Here is a 15309-nt window from a genome sequence, read left to right as displayed (position 1 = left end):
GGAATTGGGCATGCTAAGATGCATATATCATGTGGGTCCAGAAGACCCATCAGAGGATTTAGTTCTACAGGAGAACCTAGAGAACACATTGTTCACAAAGGCTATCAGAAATGTAGTGCTGAGAGGGCCCCCAACATCTCTAAGAAATTCAGTGGTGTCCTCTTCTGCAGTTTAGGGCTGACCATAGAAGAAGCAGTCACAGAGAATGGCTTGTTATTAGCAATGGTGGTAATGGGTCCCTGAAATAGTAGAGACCAGGTAGTGGCACATAACTGTCCAGCAGAAGCCCTTTATAAGATAGAAAAGTACAAATGGGATCAAGCATATGCAGAAGAAGAAGTAGTCCAGACTCCCACTTACCCTCCAGGATGGTACCAATGCCCCTCCTTTAGCTTAAACCTCATGCTCATGTGGACGGCTCCACAGGACCCCTTGAAGCAGGAGGAGGAAACTTGAGTTCGGTTTACAAGTGGGTTATCTCTGAATGTGGGAGAAAGCTGAAATAGATGAGGCTGCATTACAGTCCCAGTCAGGGGTGATGTTTAAAAACAGGGAAAATCTTTACAATGCCTGGAGCTTTCAACTGGTACACCTGATCATTCACTTTGTGTGGAAGGAGAAATGTTTCGCGGTGAGAATATATATAGAATCACAAACAGTAATGAATGCCCTGATTAGCTGGTCATAGGCCTAAAAGGAATATTCTGGGAGTTTGGAGCAAAGACTTCTGCAGTTGAGGCAAGTGGATGGATACATGGGAATGAGCACAAAGTGTAAAGATATTTGTATCACATGTTAAAGCTCATTAGAAAGCACCCACCATGGAAGAGGCAATCAACAATCAGATAATAAAATGGCTCAGCCCGCTGACATTAGCCAGCCTTTGGCATTAATCACTTGAGAACTGAAAGATGGACAGTTAAGTAGATTAGTCACCATGTCGGAGATGGAGGCCACACAGGGGCCCTACAGCATGGACTTTCACCTACCAAGGTCAATCTAGGCACTATCTCCTCCGAATGTCTAACCTACCAGCAATAGAGACCAATTTTGAACCCACGATATGGTGCTATTTGTCAAGGGAATCAACCAACTAGTCACTTGATAGCAAGTTGACTACTTTGGACATCACATGATCTAGAAGGACCAGTGAGTCATGGACATTTACTTCAAATATGTGGTTATCTTTCCCGCCTCCACCTGTCTTCCAGCGTCATGATCTGGGGACTTAGAGTGACCTAATCTGCAGCTATGAAATCACACAATATAGCATCCAAACTACTTTGCAGCAAAGGAAGTACAGTAATGGGCTCATGACCATGGGACCCACTGGTCATGTCATACACAATACCATCCAAAAAGCAACCAGCCCGCAGCCTGCAGACAGTAGCTCTGTAACAACCCCTGGTGAAGCTTCTCCCCACATGTATACGGAGAAGTGTGGAGCTGCATGGTTCAAGGAAAGGACTGGATAACCATTACCCATGGAGGTGTGCCTCTTGGGTGTTCCTTTAAGAAGAAGCTGCTACAATTCACCATAGCTAAGATCTGGAAACAGCCTAAGTGCCCATCAGTAGATGAATGGATTAGAAAACTGTGGTACATCTACACGATGGAATACTATGCTGCTGTTAAAAAGAAGGAACTCCTACCATTTGCAACATCATGGATGGAACTGGAGAGCATTATGCTAAGTGAAACAAGCCAGTCAATGAAGGAAAAATACCACATGATCTCACTCATTCATGGATAATAAAGACCATTACAAACTTTTGAACAATAATAGATACAGAGGCAGAGCTGCCTCAAACTGATTGTCAAACTGCAGTGGGAAGGCCAGAGAGAGTTGGGGGGCAGGAGGGAGGGGAGTAAGAGATCAACCGAAGGTCTTGTATGCATGCATATAAGCATAACTAATGGACATAAGACACTGGGGGGTAAGGGAGGGTAGGGGTTTGTCAAGGGCGGGGGGGAAAAAAGGACACTTATGTAATACCCTTTGTAATACTTTAAGCGAAAAATAAAAATAAAAATAAAAAAAAAGAAAGAAAAAAAAAGAAAAAAAAACAATAAAGAATTTAAATTTTAAAAAAATAATAAAAATAAATAAATAAATAAATTTTAAAAAAAAAGAAGAAGCTGCTTGTCAGCAGTTAGGAGGGCCGTTACCTGACAGCTTCTAGCTGCAACACCTTCAGAATCCAGTAAGTGTTTGAGGTGAGCCAACCTCCAGGACAGCCCCCCGTCAGTGACTGAGTCAGTCATTTTTGTCCAATATGGAAGTCTTCTATGAGCCATATTTGTACTGAAGTTCCTTTGGAGTTGTCCACGACTTTATCAGACTGCACCGCAGCCTGTGGCTCTTCCAACCCAACCCTCTTTCTTTCCCCCTCTCCTTTCATGGGTATCAGACGTTCACTGCATCTGAAGGCTACCCGCTCTTGCTCCCCTCTTATATTTCACAGGCATTTTATGGGACAGGTGTGTTTCACAGTAAGTCTCTTCCTGTGTTTCCCAGTGTTTCATCCTGGAAGATCTGAACTGACACATGCAATAATTAAAATTTTCTTAACAACCAATACAATAAAATTCACTTACATTTCCTGCCTCACCACTACCCCACCAATGGACCTCTACTTAGCACCATGCAATTCAAGCATCCATTAATGACCTCAATGTGTATCGCCTTAGCTACAGTACCTATACAAAGCCCAGAGTCATTAATTTATTCATTTAGCAATTATTTACTGAGGATCTACTCTGTGTTAGATATAGGCACTGGAAGCATAGCAATAAACAAACCATAAAAAAAAAAATGCCCTTCCTTTTATGGAACTTACATTGTATTGGGGCAGACACACAATTTAAAAAGATAGACTGGAAGTGCCCAGCTAGCTCAGGTGGTAGAGCATGAGGCTCTTAAAAAGATAGACCACCAGAAAAATGCATATCTGCACTATATTGCTTTCTTTTCTTAGTGGAATCACCTTTCTCAACATGACAGTAAGAAAGCCTAACTGTGGACGAATATAAGAAAGAGCCATTTGTAAAACCTCTGCTGCATTGTTTTGGTAGAACAACTAATTATAAAACCAATTTAGCCTATATTTGAAAAATCACTTATTAAAAATGCACATAGGCTTTGTTCCAACAATTTCATTTCTAGGAATTTATCCCAGGAAAATAATCATGAATATTCAAAAAGTTTTTATCCACGGGAATATTAGTTGCAAGGGTTTTTATACTTGAAAAAAATAAACTGAAAACAATAATCTAGAACCATTTAAATAAACATTTTGTCACCCAGGCAATGGAATACTGCACAGTCATTTTAAAAATGTTGTAGAAAAATATGGCAAGGAAAGATGTTCATAATGTATCTAGTAGGACGGACCTTCTGGCCCTTTAAATACAGTTCCTCATGTTGTGACCCAACCATAAAATTATTTTCGTTGCTACTGCTATGAATCGTAATGTAAATATCTGATATGCAGGATGGTCTTAGGCGAGCCCTGTGAAAGGGTCGTTCGACCGCCAAAGGGGTCTCGACCCACAGGTTGAGAACCGCTGTAGTAGGAGGACAAGCTAGTTACACAGCAATACTTCATACCCATTTATAGAATCATACCATTAAAATTTGGATCTGGAAGACATTATACACAAAAATACCAACTGTTGTTTCTGAATGATGGGATTATGAACAATTTCAATTTTCTCAGTTTGCTTGTCCAGAGCGTCAAAAGTTTTACAATAAACAGGTAAATTCATTTGATCTGCTAACTTACATTCCTTAAAGTTGTGTTTTTGGTTTTGGTTTTGGTTTTTTTAAAAGTCACTCAATATTTCTGCCTTGAATGTCAATGAGTAAACTTTTCAAATGACTTTCAAGTAGCTGGAGATGTTCTAGAAATAAATATTTTGGTGGCCACAACTCTCCCCATGACAGCACTCTAGCTGGGAAGGGGGTGAAAGCGGCCTTAGCTCCCTAGTCACTAGCCTAAAGGAAAACTAGTCCCCAAACACAGTGTCCTCAGAAGCCTCTACCAGGGATGCACAGGTGCAGAATACGGACATCAGAAATGCTGCTGGGACAACAATGCTCCTTCGACACATTGATTATTGAGTAATTACAATCCATCTAACCTTTCTGTGTCACAGTTTTCTCCCATATAATAGGACTTCCCCTCTCCTATCTCTCCTAGTTAAGAAAACACACACATGTGAACACATATGCTCTCTCTCTCTCTCTCTCTGTATGACCTCCCCCCATAGGATCCTGCGACGGCAATTTATTAGAGATGATTTTTAATGAAATGCAAGGAAGAAAAGAGGAAAAAAACCCTCTTTTGCATAATAAGCCAAAAGCTTCATGGGAGTTGACAAGAGATTAGTTCTTCCAGAATCCGAATGCTAGGGTTTGAATTTTAATATCTGTTTTCTAAATATATGTAATATTTATTATAGATAATATTATATGATATTAATATATAATACATTATCATTTAATAATATATAATTTATTAAGTTATATATTTTATACATCATATATAATGATTTATAGTTATCTATTTTCTAAATAATTTATTGTATGTAATTTATATATGTAGTATAAAAATGATTATGTATAATTTCATATATGTATAATCTTTCTCAAGGCCAATCATTTAAGAAAAGCAAACTGACACTCCAAATGTATACCTCTCAATAAATTTTCTCTTCTCCATCCTCAAGGTATTTTTCTACTTGACTTTCAAAGTTGAAAAAAAGAGTGACTCACAACCCACAACAAAGTCTTGAAAATTCAAAAATATATAGGAGAAATAACCGAGATCTTGAGTTCAAAGCCTATGGGCTGAGTCCCACAGAGGAGAGAGGCTCAGTCAGGTGAAGAAGGTACACCCCACGGGTCTAGGTTGAGAGGACTCCCATTCTGGATCAGGGTCCTGTAAAGCACACAGCAGCAAGGAAGATCAAGACCAAGGTTGGCTGACGAATTCACCTAGGATGTTTTAGATTTATACAGGTTATTATTTACATGGGTGGCAAAAGAGTAGCCAAACTCCAACTCCCTGTTATCCTTGTCCCACACAATAAAAAAGATGGCCCCAAAACAATAAGGACCAGAATATTGCAACACATCCCATTGCTGCAGAGCCAACTCTAGACTGCCACTGGTTGGTCTTATAGTCTACAGCTGTATTCCAAAGGGGCAAGGCAAAAGCTTCATACCTCAGCAGTATCCAAAGGTAATGAGAAAGTCAAGGGTGACGGCCTTAGACCAGCTCATCACAGACCTTCTATCCTCCTGTTTTCTGGGAGAATAATAAGGCATATTCTGCCAACACTCATATTGACTGTCTTTCGGGTGTTTGCCTGTATGATTTATGTGGGTATGTGTAAGGTTGCCAGGGTTCCCAGTAGAATTGTTCCCCTACGGGCCTCACATGGAGTGTATGATTGTGAATCTTATGCAAAGACTCAAACAAACTTTTGGACTTAGGTGGATGCTCATTTGCAAAGGTTAGGCGGAAACCACTCAGCCAGTCATGCCTAGTAGGGAGAACCAGGGAAGTCCAGAATTTCCTGCCCTAGAGATCATGTGAATGTTAACAGTGAACCAATTTTATTAATGTTCTTTCCCACCTACAAGATAAGAAAATTAGTGACTGAATTATAGAGATAATGATATCCATCCTAGAGTGGTTGTGAAGCCTAAATTTAGATAAACAAATAATTCTAACACAGTGCCTGATAATGTAACAGATGCTCATCAAATGATAGTTCCTTTCACTCATTAATTTGTTTGTAATTTATTTATGGAACATATACTTTGTGAAAACTTACTGTCAGCCCAATATTAAATCAGATACTAGATCAGTGATGGCGAACCTATGACATGCGTGTCAGAAGTGACACACGAACTCATTTTTTTGGTTGATTTTTCTTTGTTAAATGGCATTTAAATATATAAAATAAATGTCAAAAATATAAGTCTTTGTTTTACTATGGTTGCAAATATCAAAAAATTTCTATATGTGACATGGCACCAGAGTTAAGTTAGGGTTTTTCAAAATGCTGACACGCCAAGCTCAAAAGGTTCGCCATCGCTGTACTAGATAGATACTGGTGAGTAAAGTAGAAAAGTCCCCATTCTCATGAAATCTCTAAGCTGGTAGGGAACACAAGCACACAATAAATATATATTCACAAATTATGTATTCTAAGTGCGAAGCAAAAAAAATATATTATACTAGACATTTTGAGGGACACAAAAATGTAATTATTACATCTTAAAGGAGCCTACATCACTTTGTAAAGAGGACAAGATGTATAAGCTTTTCAGCTCCAGAATTTCTATTTGGTTCTTTTTCCCAATTTCTCTTTATTGGTATTCTCTAATGAAACATTTTTTTAAAAAAATATGTTTTTATTGATTTTTATAGAGAGAGAGGAAGGGAGAGGGATAGAAACATCAACAAGAGAGGAACATCACCCATCCGCTGCCTCCTGAATGGTGGTGAAACATTTTTAGACACAGTTTCCTTTAATTCTTTATATTTATATGTTTCTAAAATCAATATTTATAAATATTTATTTCTATATTTAAGTCATCAGTTATATTTATATTTATATATATATATATATATATATATATATATATATATATATATATATCATGTGGTATATATTACTTAGGACTGATTTAAAGTCTTTGTCTAGTAAGTGCAACATTTGGACCCCTCAGGGACACTTTCTATAGACTACTTTTTTCCTATGCATCAACCATACTTTTATCTTTCTTTGAAAATATTTTAAACTTTTTCATTGAAAACTGGACATTATAGATGATATAATGTGGCAACTCTGGAAGTCAGATTTCCCCCACCCTCAGATCTGTTGTTATTGCTATTTTATTGTTGTTGCTGTTGCTATTTGTTACTTTAGTAACCTGACTGGATTAATTCTATAAATTATTTATTCTATGTAGGGTACAGCCACTGAATTCTCTGACCAATTAACCTAGTGGTCAGCTAATAATTGGTCAGAGATTTTCTTAAATGCCTTGAACAAATAAGTATCTTCTGCTGAGAAGCTTTGTGTGTAGATATGTTAGGGCATGACCCTGACACTCAGGCAGTTTACAGCTCTGCCTTAGCCGTCACTTCTTGCTTGTGCAGGGCCTCTAGTCAGCCAGAAGTGTGAGACTGGGGTCCCCCGAGTTTTCCCAGAAATGCACACAGCCTCTCACATTAGAGCCTTTTAGATCCTCGAGACCATATCAGTTTTTCAACACCCCTTTCCTCAGATCTGCCTTTTAAGTCTTGGCTGGGGTCCTGTTTCTCCCAACTGGTATCACAGCTGTGATGTTAAACAACTGCCTCTGGTTATTTTCAACAAATGCCCTGAGGATGGAGCTTCTCCACAGATTAAACCCAAAGTCAGGACAAAATTAACAACGCCCCTCATTGAGCTTTTCTTTCTTTTTATTTTTTTAATATTTCTATTGATTTCAGAAGAGAAGGGGGAGAGAAAGAGAGAGAGAAACATCCATGATGGGAAAGAATCATTGATCGGCTACCTCCCATAAGCCCCCCCACTGGGGATCGAGCCCGCAACCCAGGATGTTCCCTCACCAGGAATTGAACCACGACCTCCTGGTTCATAGGTCGATGCTCAACCACTGAGCCACGCCAGCCGGGCTCATTGAGCTTTCCCAGAGAGCTGCAAGATATGTCAAATAGTGTCAATGTTTTGGAGATAGAACTTTCTGAGGAGCTTCATATACATTCTGCCCCTTCTAATATCTGCAAGGCTTATGGGGAGAGGGTGATAGGAGCAGGACAGGTTAAAATGCCACAAAGCCCACTGTACTGAGATTCAATTGTTTTTCTTGAATAAACATTTCTCACATTATTGCAAGCCTTTGGTTAATTTACAGTCTGAAAAACTTGATTTTGACCATTTTTGCCATGTTTTTATGAAGGGAAAATTCACAGAGATCTTCATTCCATTATTCCGGGAGCCCCCACTTCTTTTAGAATAAATCAGGCATGAGATGATGCAGTTCTAGACTAGGTTACCGGTCACAGGAGTGGAGATGACCATCTTTGGAGAAGTTTTAAGTCAATATTTAATACAACGTTCTATTAGGATCTGGTGGCCAAGAAGGATGTGGGGAGACAGAGATGGTGCCAGAGATTCACAGCCAGAATGGGCTCTGCTTAAAGAATGGGCCCTGTCCTAACCGGTTTGGTTCAGTGGATAAAATGTCGTCCTGTGGACCAAAGGGTCTAGGGTTTGATTCCAGTCAAGGGCACCTCGGTTGCAGGCACCTCCTCGGGCCAGGACCCTGGTCATGGCTGGTGCAGGAGGCAACCAATCCATGTGCCTCTCTCATATTGATATTTCTCTCTGTCTTTCCCTCTCTCTTCCATTCTCTCCAAATTTCAATGGAAAAATATTCTTGGGTGAGAATTAAAATAATAAAATAAAATAATAAAAAATGGGCCCTCTTTCTTTATTCAGGATAAGCTCTCAATGCCTCCACTTATCACCATGCACTTGCATCTCAAGCAAGCGTTTGAATGATTTTCATGTGGTTTTATTGTGGTTCAAAAGGAAAAGATAATTACTTTGGCATGAATGCTAAGCCCTAAGTACTATACTAGTATAATGTAAACCCTTCTCTATGCCCAAGAGAAAGATAGGTCACATATTGATGATGCAATCTGAAATTTTCCCATTGGACAGGGGTTGAAGAAGGATATCAGGATTCATGATCATTCCATAGAGTAATTTTAATTCATAGAATATGCATTAAAAAATACTTTAAATACTTACCCTGTTATATAAAAAAATCTGTGTCCACGGTATACCTGCACATAACTAAAATAATTTTTTGCCCAGTCTCACCTATGGCAAGTAAATGAGCTGTATCATGATTGAAAAAAAAACATAGAGACACCAAGATGGAGGCAAACGCCTGTACTCTCTGCCTCCCTCACCACATCAAAATTACAACTAAAATACAGAACAACCATCAACCAGAACCGCCAAAAAGCTGGCTGAATGGAAGTCCTACAACTAGAGAAGTAAAGAAGAAAGCACACAAAGACCAGTAGGAGACACAGAGGCACTGAATGGGATGGTCTGGCACCCACGTGTGCCACTTTTTTCATCGGGAGGGAGATTGTCTCTGCAGAGGCCACCTGGAGGAGCAAGGGGTCCCAGACACCCAGCCCATGGTCCCAGAACTGGGAAAAGAAGTCTCTGTAACTATGGGCCATAAAAACCAGTGCAGATTGGGGCTCAGTGACACAGAAGCTGCTGGAGACCCAGCTGCTCCTCTTAAAAAGCAAGCACCACAAACTGAACTTACAAGGTCCTGCTTCCTCTGAGCTCCAGCACCAGGACGAGGCTCTGGGGGACACAGACACACACGATGAGGAACTGGATTGTCTGGCACCGGGGCAGGAACTCAGGGGCAGCTTTATTCCAGATGGAGGTGCTTGCACAAGTCATTGTTCCTATGCTGGGACCTTCCTGGTTGCAGGGCTTACTGGCAGCCATTTCTGTTTGCTCCACCCTGGTGATTCCCTGAGACCCTGCCCCATCCAATTTGTAAACCCAACCAACCTGTGTGGAGTGGATTTTTCATATGAATGGCCTGTCCTTGAAAATCTCAAATAAACTGCAGCTGGGTCAGAGAGCCCCAAACCTATCAATAAAAGGCCCAACACCTGGCACCAGCACCAGCCTGCCTTGCTTCACAGTTGGGCCTCGTCTGGGCATTTCCAAACCTGATACAAAGAGGAGGAATCTGCAGATCTCTCTGTAGCTCCTGTTGAGTGGCCTCAGGCAGTAACTGACTTTACTCCTCCCTAGAGACCCAAGAGCCAGTGTACCCAGTGGTCAGTGTCAGACCATACAAGATTATAATTCTACATATCCATTATTGACACACTCAAGGGGCAGATTTAGTGAGGCCCAAAGCCCCACTGAAGCAGTCCTGCTCCACAAGGGTGTCTCCTGCACAGCAGCTCTCCCACTGTAGTTGCAGCTGGTCCTCACAGTCAATTGGCTTGGAGGTCAATTCCTCCCAGTGATGCCAACAGCAAACAAGTCTCAACTACAACAAGACTATGCACACAGCCCACAAAGGGGTGCACCTAGAGTGTCCACCTCAGGTGATTGGGGAGGCTGAGCCACTGTGTCCAACAGGGCCATTCTATCAACTCTAGGAGACATAGCAGCTCTACCCAATACAAACACAGGGAAGCAGCCAAAATGTGGAGACAAAGAAACATATCACAAATGAAAGAAATGGAAGAAAGCAAACTACTGGATATAAAGTTCAAAATCACAGTTATAAGGTTACTCAAGAATCTTCTAGAAACCTCCAAGGGACTTAGTGAGACTTTCAAGGATTTTAGTGAGAATGCCAAAAAATGGAAAAGGACCAGTCAGAAATTAAGCATACACTGATTGAAATAAAGAATAATATAGAAGGATTCAATAGTAGACTAAAGGATCCTGAGAATCAAGTCAATGATTTGAAATATGAGGACAATAGGATGGCAAAGGCCTAGGGTGGGGCAGGAACCAGGTGGAAGGGGGTCATGGAGGGGGGAAGAGGGACATCTGTAATAATCTCAACAATAAGGATTTAAAAAAAAATAATAATAATAATAATAACATAGAAAAAAAGAATATGCCTCTTCCAGAGAGTTTAAATTTACATAACTTAAGCCACATCATCTGGAAACAGTAAAATCATTATTACCTGAGAAGAAGCTAGTCATCCTTGATTAACACTTAAAGTGGCCATTTTTCTTCAAAATAGTGCTCATCAAATCTTTAAATCAGCCGAAACCGGTTTGGCTCAGTGGATAGAGCGTCGGCCTGCGGACTGAAAGGTCCCAGGTTCGATTCCGGTCAAGGGCATGTACCTGGGTTGCGCGCACATCCCCAGTAGGAGATGTGCAGGAGGCAGCTGATCGATGTTTCTCTCTCATCGATGTTTCTAACTCTCTGTCTCTCTCCCTTCCTCTCTGTAAAAAACCAATAAAATATATTTTTTAAAAAAATAAAATAAAATAAAAAAATAAAATCTTTAAATCAGCAGTAACTTCATACATTTTCTAATTATCTCCAATATAGGAATGTTTGTCTGAATCTCAGAAAGTGTCCTGCAGGACCCATTCTGATGTCCTCTGTGGGCTTCATGGTTTTGTTCAGAAGCCTTCAGAGATGGTTGCTTAGAAATAATCACATAGCAAGTTCTTGCCACTTTTCCTTAAAAAATTTCTCCCTCAAAAAGGGGAAGGGAAAAAGGGGAAGGGATATGGCTAAGATTGGTGATCAAAGGAAACACAAATTATTAAAAGTTTGAATACCTTTTCTAAAATATATTTTTATTGATTTGGGAGAGGAAGAGAGTGATAGAAACATCAATGATGATAGGCTGCACATTAGACCAAGCCCACAACCCAATCATGCGCTCTTGAAGGGAATCAAACCTGGGACCCTTCGGTCCGCAGGCCGACACTCTATCCACAGAGCCAAACTGACTAGGGCTTAATACTTTTTTTAAAAAAAAGAGGAAGTAACTTGAAGGAAATATAACACTATGTTAGCCACCTGGATGGAAACAACATGACGTTTACTAAATATTCTTGCTTTTTCCTTTATTTTATGAATCTCTCAACATAAACGATAAGATAGATGGTGGCAGATGTACAAAAGGTGACATCCAGAAGGAACAGCTGAAGGTGGGCCACACCAAGCTAGGCCTGTTGCCAAGTTGCAGGAATCCTATATAATAAAAAGCTAATATGCAAATTGTCCCCTCGGGAGTTCGATGAACCAGGAGTTCAACCGCTCCCCATGACATGCATTGACCAGCAGGGGGCCAGCGCAGAATGAAGGAAGGCCCTGGCTGGCCACCAGAAACCAGGGGAAGAAAGGCCCTGGTCAGCAGCCAGAGGCCCCAATTGGCCCTGATTGCCAGCCAGGCCTAGGGACCCTACCCATACACAAAGTTCATGTACCAGGCTTCTAGTGCAACAATAAAAGGCACACCCCTGCCTTTACAGTGTTATATTGGAGTGGTAGAAGGAGGAAAGAATTTCTCACAATTCTGTGATAAAGGTGAGCAAGGAAAGACTCACTGGAGGAGATAGATAACATCAGAACTGTCATTAAAACCAAGGTTGGGACCCATCAACTGATGAACAGATAAATAAAATGTGGTATGTCCTTACAATGGAATGTTATTTGGCAATAAAAAGTAATAAAGTACTGACACCTTCTACAATGATGAACCTTAATAGCGTAAAGTTAAGTGAAAGAAGTCAATCATAAAAGGCCACACATTGTATGATACCATTCTTATAAAATGAGCAGAACAGAAAGTAGAGGCCGAAAGTAGATTAATGACTGCCAGAGGCTGAGATGCAGGGAGGTTGGGGAAGTGGAGGAAGCATTGCGGGGAAGGGGGAACAACTGCTAAAGGGCAAGAGTTTCTTTTTGGTTTCAAATGCATAATAAATCAAATGGATTAAACTGTGTATTGATTGCTAATGTGCATGGGGTTTCATTGATAAAGATGTGCTAAAACTGATGGTGATCACGGTTGCACAACTCTGAATATACTAAAAACCATTGAATTGCACTCTTCAAATGAGTGAATTTTATGGCATGTGAATTCTATTTTAACATAGCTGTTATATTGAAAAATTTAAGTGCTAGGTAATTTTTTTCTAGCTATAAGAAATGTTTATACTTATTGATTGATTGATTGATTGATTTTAAATAAATCTTTATTGTTGAGAGTATTACATATGTCCCCTTTTTCCCCCTATTGCCCTCTCCAACCCCCTCTTCCCCACCAAGCCCTCACCACCCTACCATCTGTGTCCATGGGCTATGCACATATGCACAGGAGTTCATTGGTTGGTCTCGTCCCCCACCCTTCCACCCTCCCCTGCATTCCCTTTGAGGTTTGACAGTCTGATCGATGTCTCCATGTCTCTGGGTCTATTTTTTTTTTATTAGTTTACTAGAGGCCCAGTGCATGAAATCATGCACTTGGGGAAGGTGTTCCCCAGCCTGGCCTGTGCCCTCTCACAGTGTGGGAGACCTGTGATCGATCTCCCCAAAGAGGTAGGCTCTGCCCACCCATCCGGGGCTCCTCGATGGATTGCCCCAAAGAGGTAGGCCGGAGCAGGGGGGTTCCGCCTCCGTGCCAAGCACACAACATCAAGTCCCCGCCCACCCTTCGTGCGCCTGCTGCGCATGCAGCCTCCTGGTGGTGGATTGTTACGGCATGAGGGCATCACAGCGTGAGGGTGTGACGACCAAATAGGCTTTTATTAGTATAGACTAGAGGCCCAGTGTACAAAATTCATGCACGGGGGTGGGGAGGATCCCTCAGCCTGGCCTGTACCCTCTCACAATTCTAGACCACTGGCTCCTAACTGCTCACCTGCCTGCCAGCCTGATCACCCCCAACTGCCCTCCCCTGCCAGCCCGATCGCTCACAACTGCCCTCCTCTGCCACGATCCACCTCTTCTGCTGGGACCCACCTCCTCCACATGAGGTGGTGTAGACGCCAGGACTGGCCTCCTCCACGCCACACAGAGCCATAGGACCCCCAGGTCTCACTGTGCAGAGCGGACAGCAGGCCCTGCCTCAGCTGTGTGCATGGCCATCTTGTGATGGCCATCTTGTGATGATGTGAGGGCGTGACACCACCTAGGCTATTATTAGTATAGATGTTGTTCATTAGATTCCACATATGAGTGAGATTATGTGATATTTATCTTTTTCTGACTGACTTTCTTCGCTTAGCATAATGCTCTCTAGTTCTATCTATGCTATTGCAAATGGTAAGAGTTCTTTTTTACAGCTGCATAGTATTCCATTGTACCACAACTTTTTAATTCATTCATCTGCTGATGGGCACTTAGGCTGTTTCCAAATCTTAGTTATTGTAAATTGCATAGCTATGAACATAGGGGTGCATATATTCTTTCTGATGGTGTTTCTCAATTCTTGTGATATATTCCTAGAAGTGGGTCATGGAGTCAAATGGTAGTTCCATTTTTTTATTAAGTGCTAGGTAATTTAACCAAATGACCCAAACATACTAAAAATGGCCCAGCTGTCATCACCTTTTAAGGGGGCCACTTGATGATAGTTTATAATAATATTTTTGTTTTTTTTCTGCCACTTATAACTATCCTCATGTTCTGTGCTCTCACGTGATCATCTGGTACAGTTGAAGAAATTAGTGGCTCCCAATACTACCTGGCAGTTGCTATTGATTCTACTGGGCAATTTGGGGTTACTATGATTTGTTTGTTTCTCAAAGGACTGTCACACATTGTAATGTCACATTTTATGTGAAACTTCAGCTTCTTTCTCTGTAGGAACAGGAAGAAGAGGAACTTTGCAATTCTGCTAGTTTATAGATGTGTTAAGTGGTATGCCCAGTATGAAAACCTAAAAATTATCAGTTGTAAGAGTCAAGCTGTTTCTTTGACCCTATGGAGATATCAGTGCTACCTCAAAGACTCAACTAAATATATCCTTGATCCATAGTATTTCACTGTGTAAAACTTCAGTAAGAGGCTACCATTTGGTACAGTAGAATAACTCATTTTGTTTATGTTTTGTTAATCCTCATCTGAGGATATTTTTTCCACTTATTTTTTTTTAGAGTGGAAGGGCGGGGGAGAAACAGAGAGAGAGAAACATTGATTGGTTGCCTCCCACATGTGCCTGGGACTGAGCCTGCAACCGAGGTACATGCCCTTGACGGAATCGAACCTGTGACCCTTTTGTTTGTGGGCTGACGCTCTAACCACTGAGAAATCAGCTAGGGACGAACTCATTTTCAAGTAGTCATTTACCTAGTAAAATAGTTTCAGCTCAATGGATGACAGATATCACTTATTTCATTACCTGTGACTAATAATAACTATTTAAACAAAATCCTCTGCTTTGCAAGTGCAAAAGAGCTAAAATTTCTCAACTCAAAAGCTAAACATCTGATGAATATACCTAATTGTCCTTTGGAAGTCATTTTTGTGCTGTGATAAGATGGTTTACTGAGTCTGTGTATTTGTTTTGTTTTTGTTTGTTTTCTTAGTATAAGAACGGTCACTTTTTTATCTTTATTGTTGAAAATATTACTTATGTCTCTTCCCCCCCCCATTGACCTCTTCTAGCCCACCACCACACCTCACACCCCACACCCCCAACCCCAGGCCTTTATTTCCTAATTGTTTGTTCTCATGGGTTAT

This window comes from Myotis yumanensis, unplaced genomic scaffold (genome assembly GCF_028538775.1).
Source record: "Myotis yumanensis isolate MYYU_CA2020_CCGP unplaced genomic scaffold, mMyoYum1.0.hap1 SCAF_8, whole genome shotgun sequence".
NCBI lineage: Eukaryota > Metazoa > Chordata > Mammalia > Chiroptera > Vespertilionidae > Myotis > Myotis yumanensis.
This window is presented reverse-complemented; position numbering follows the sequence as displayed.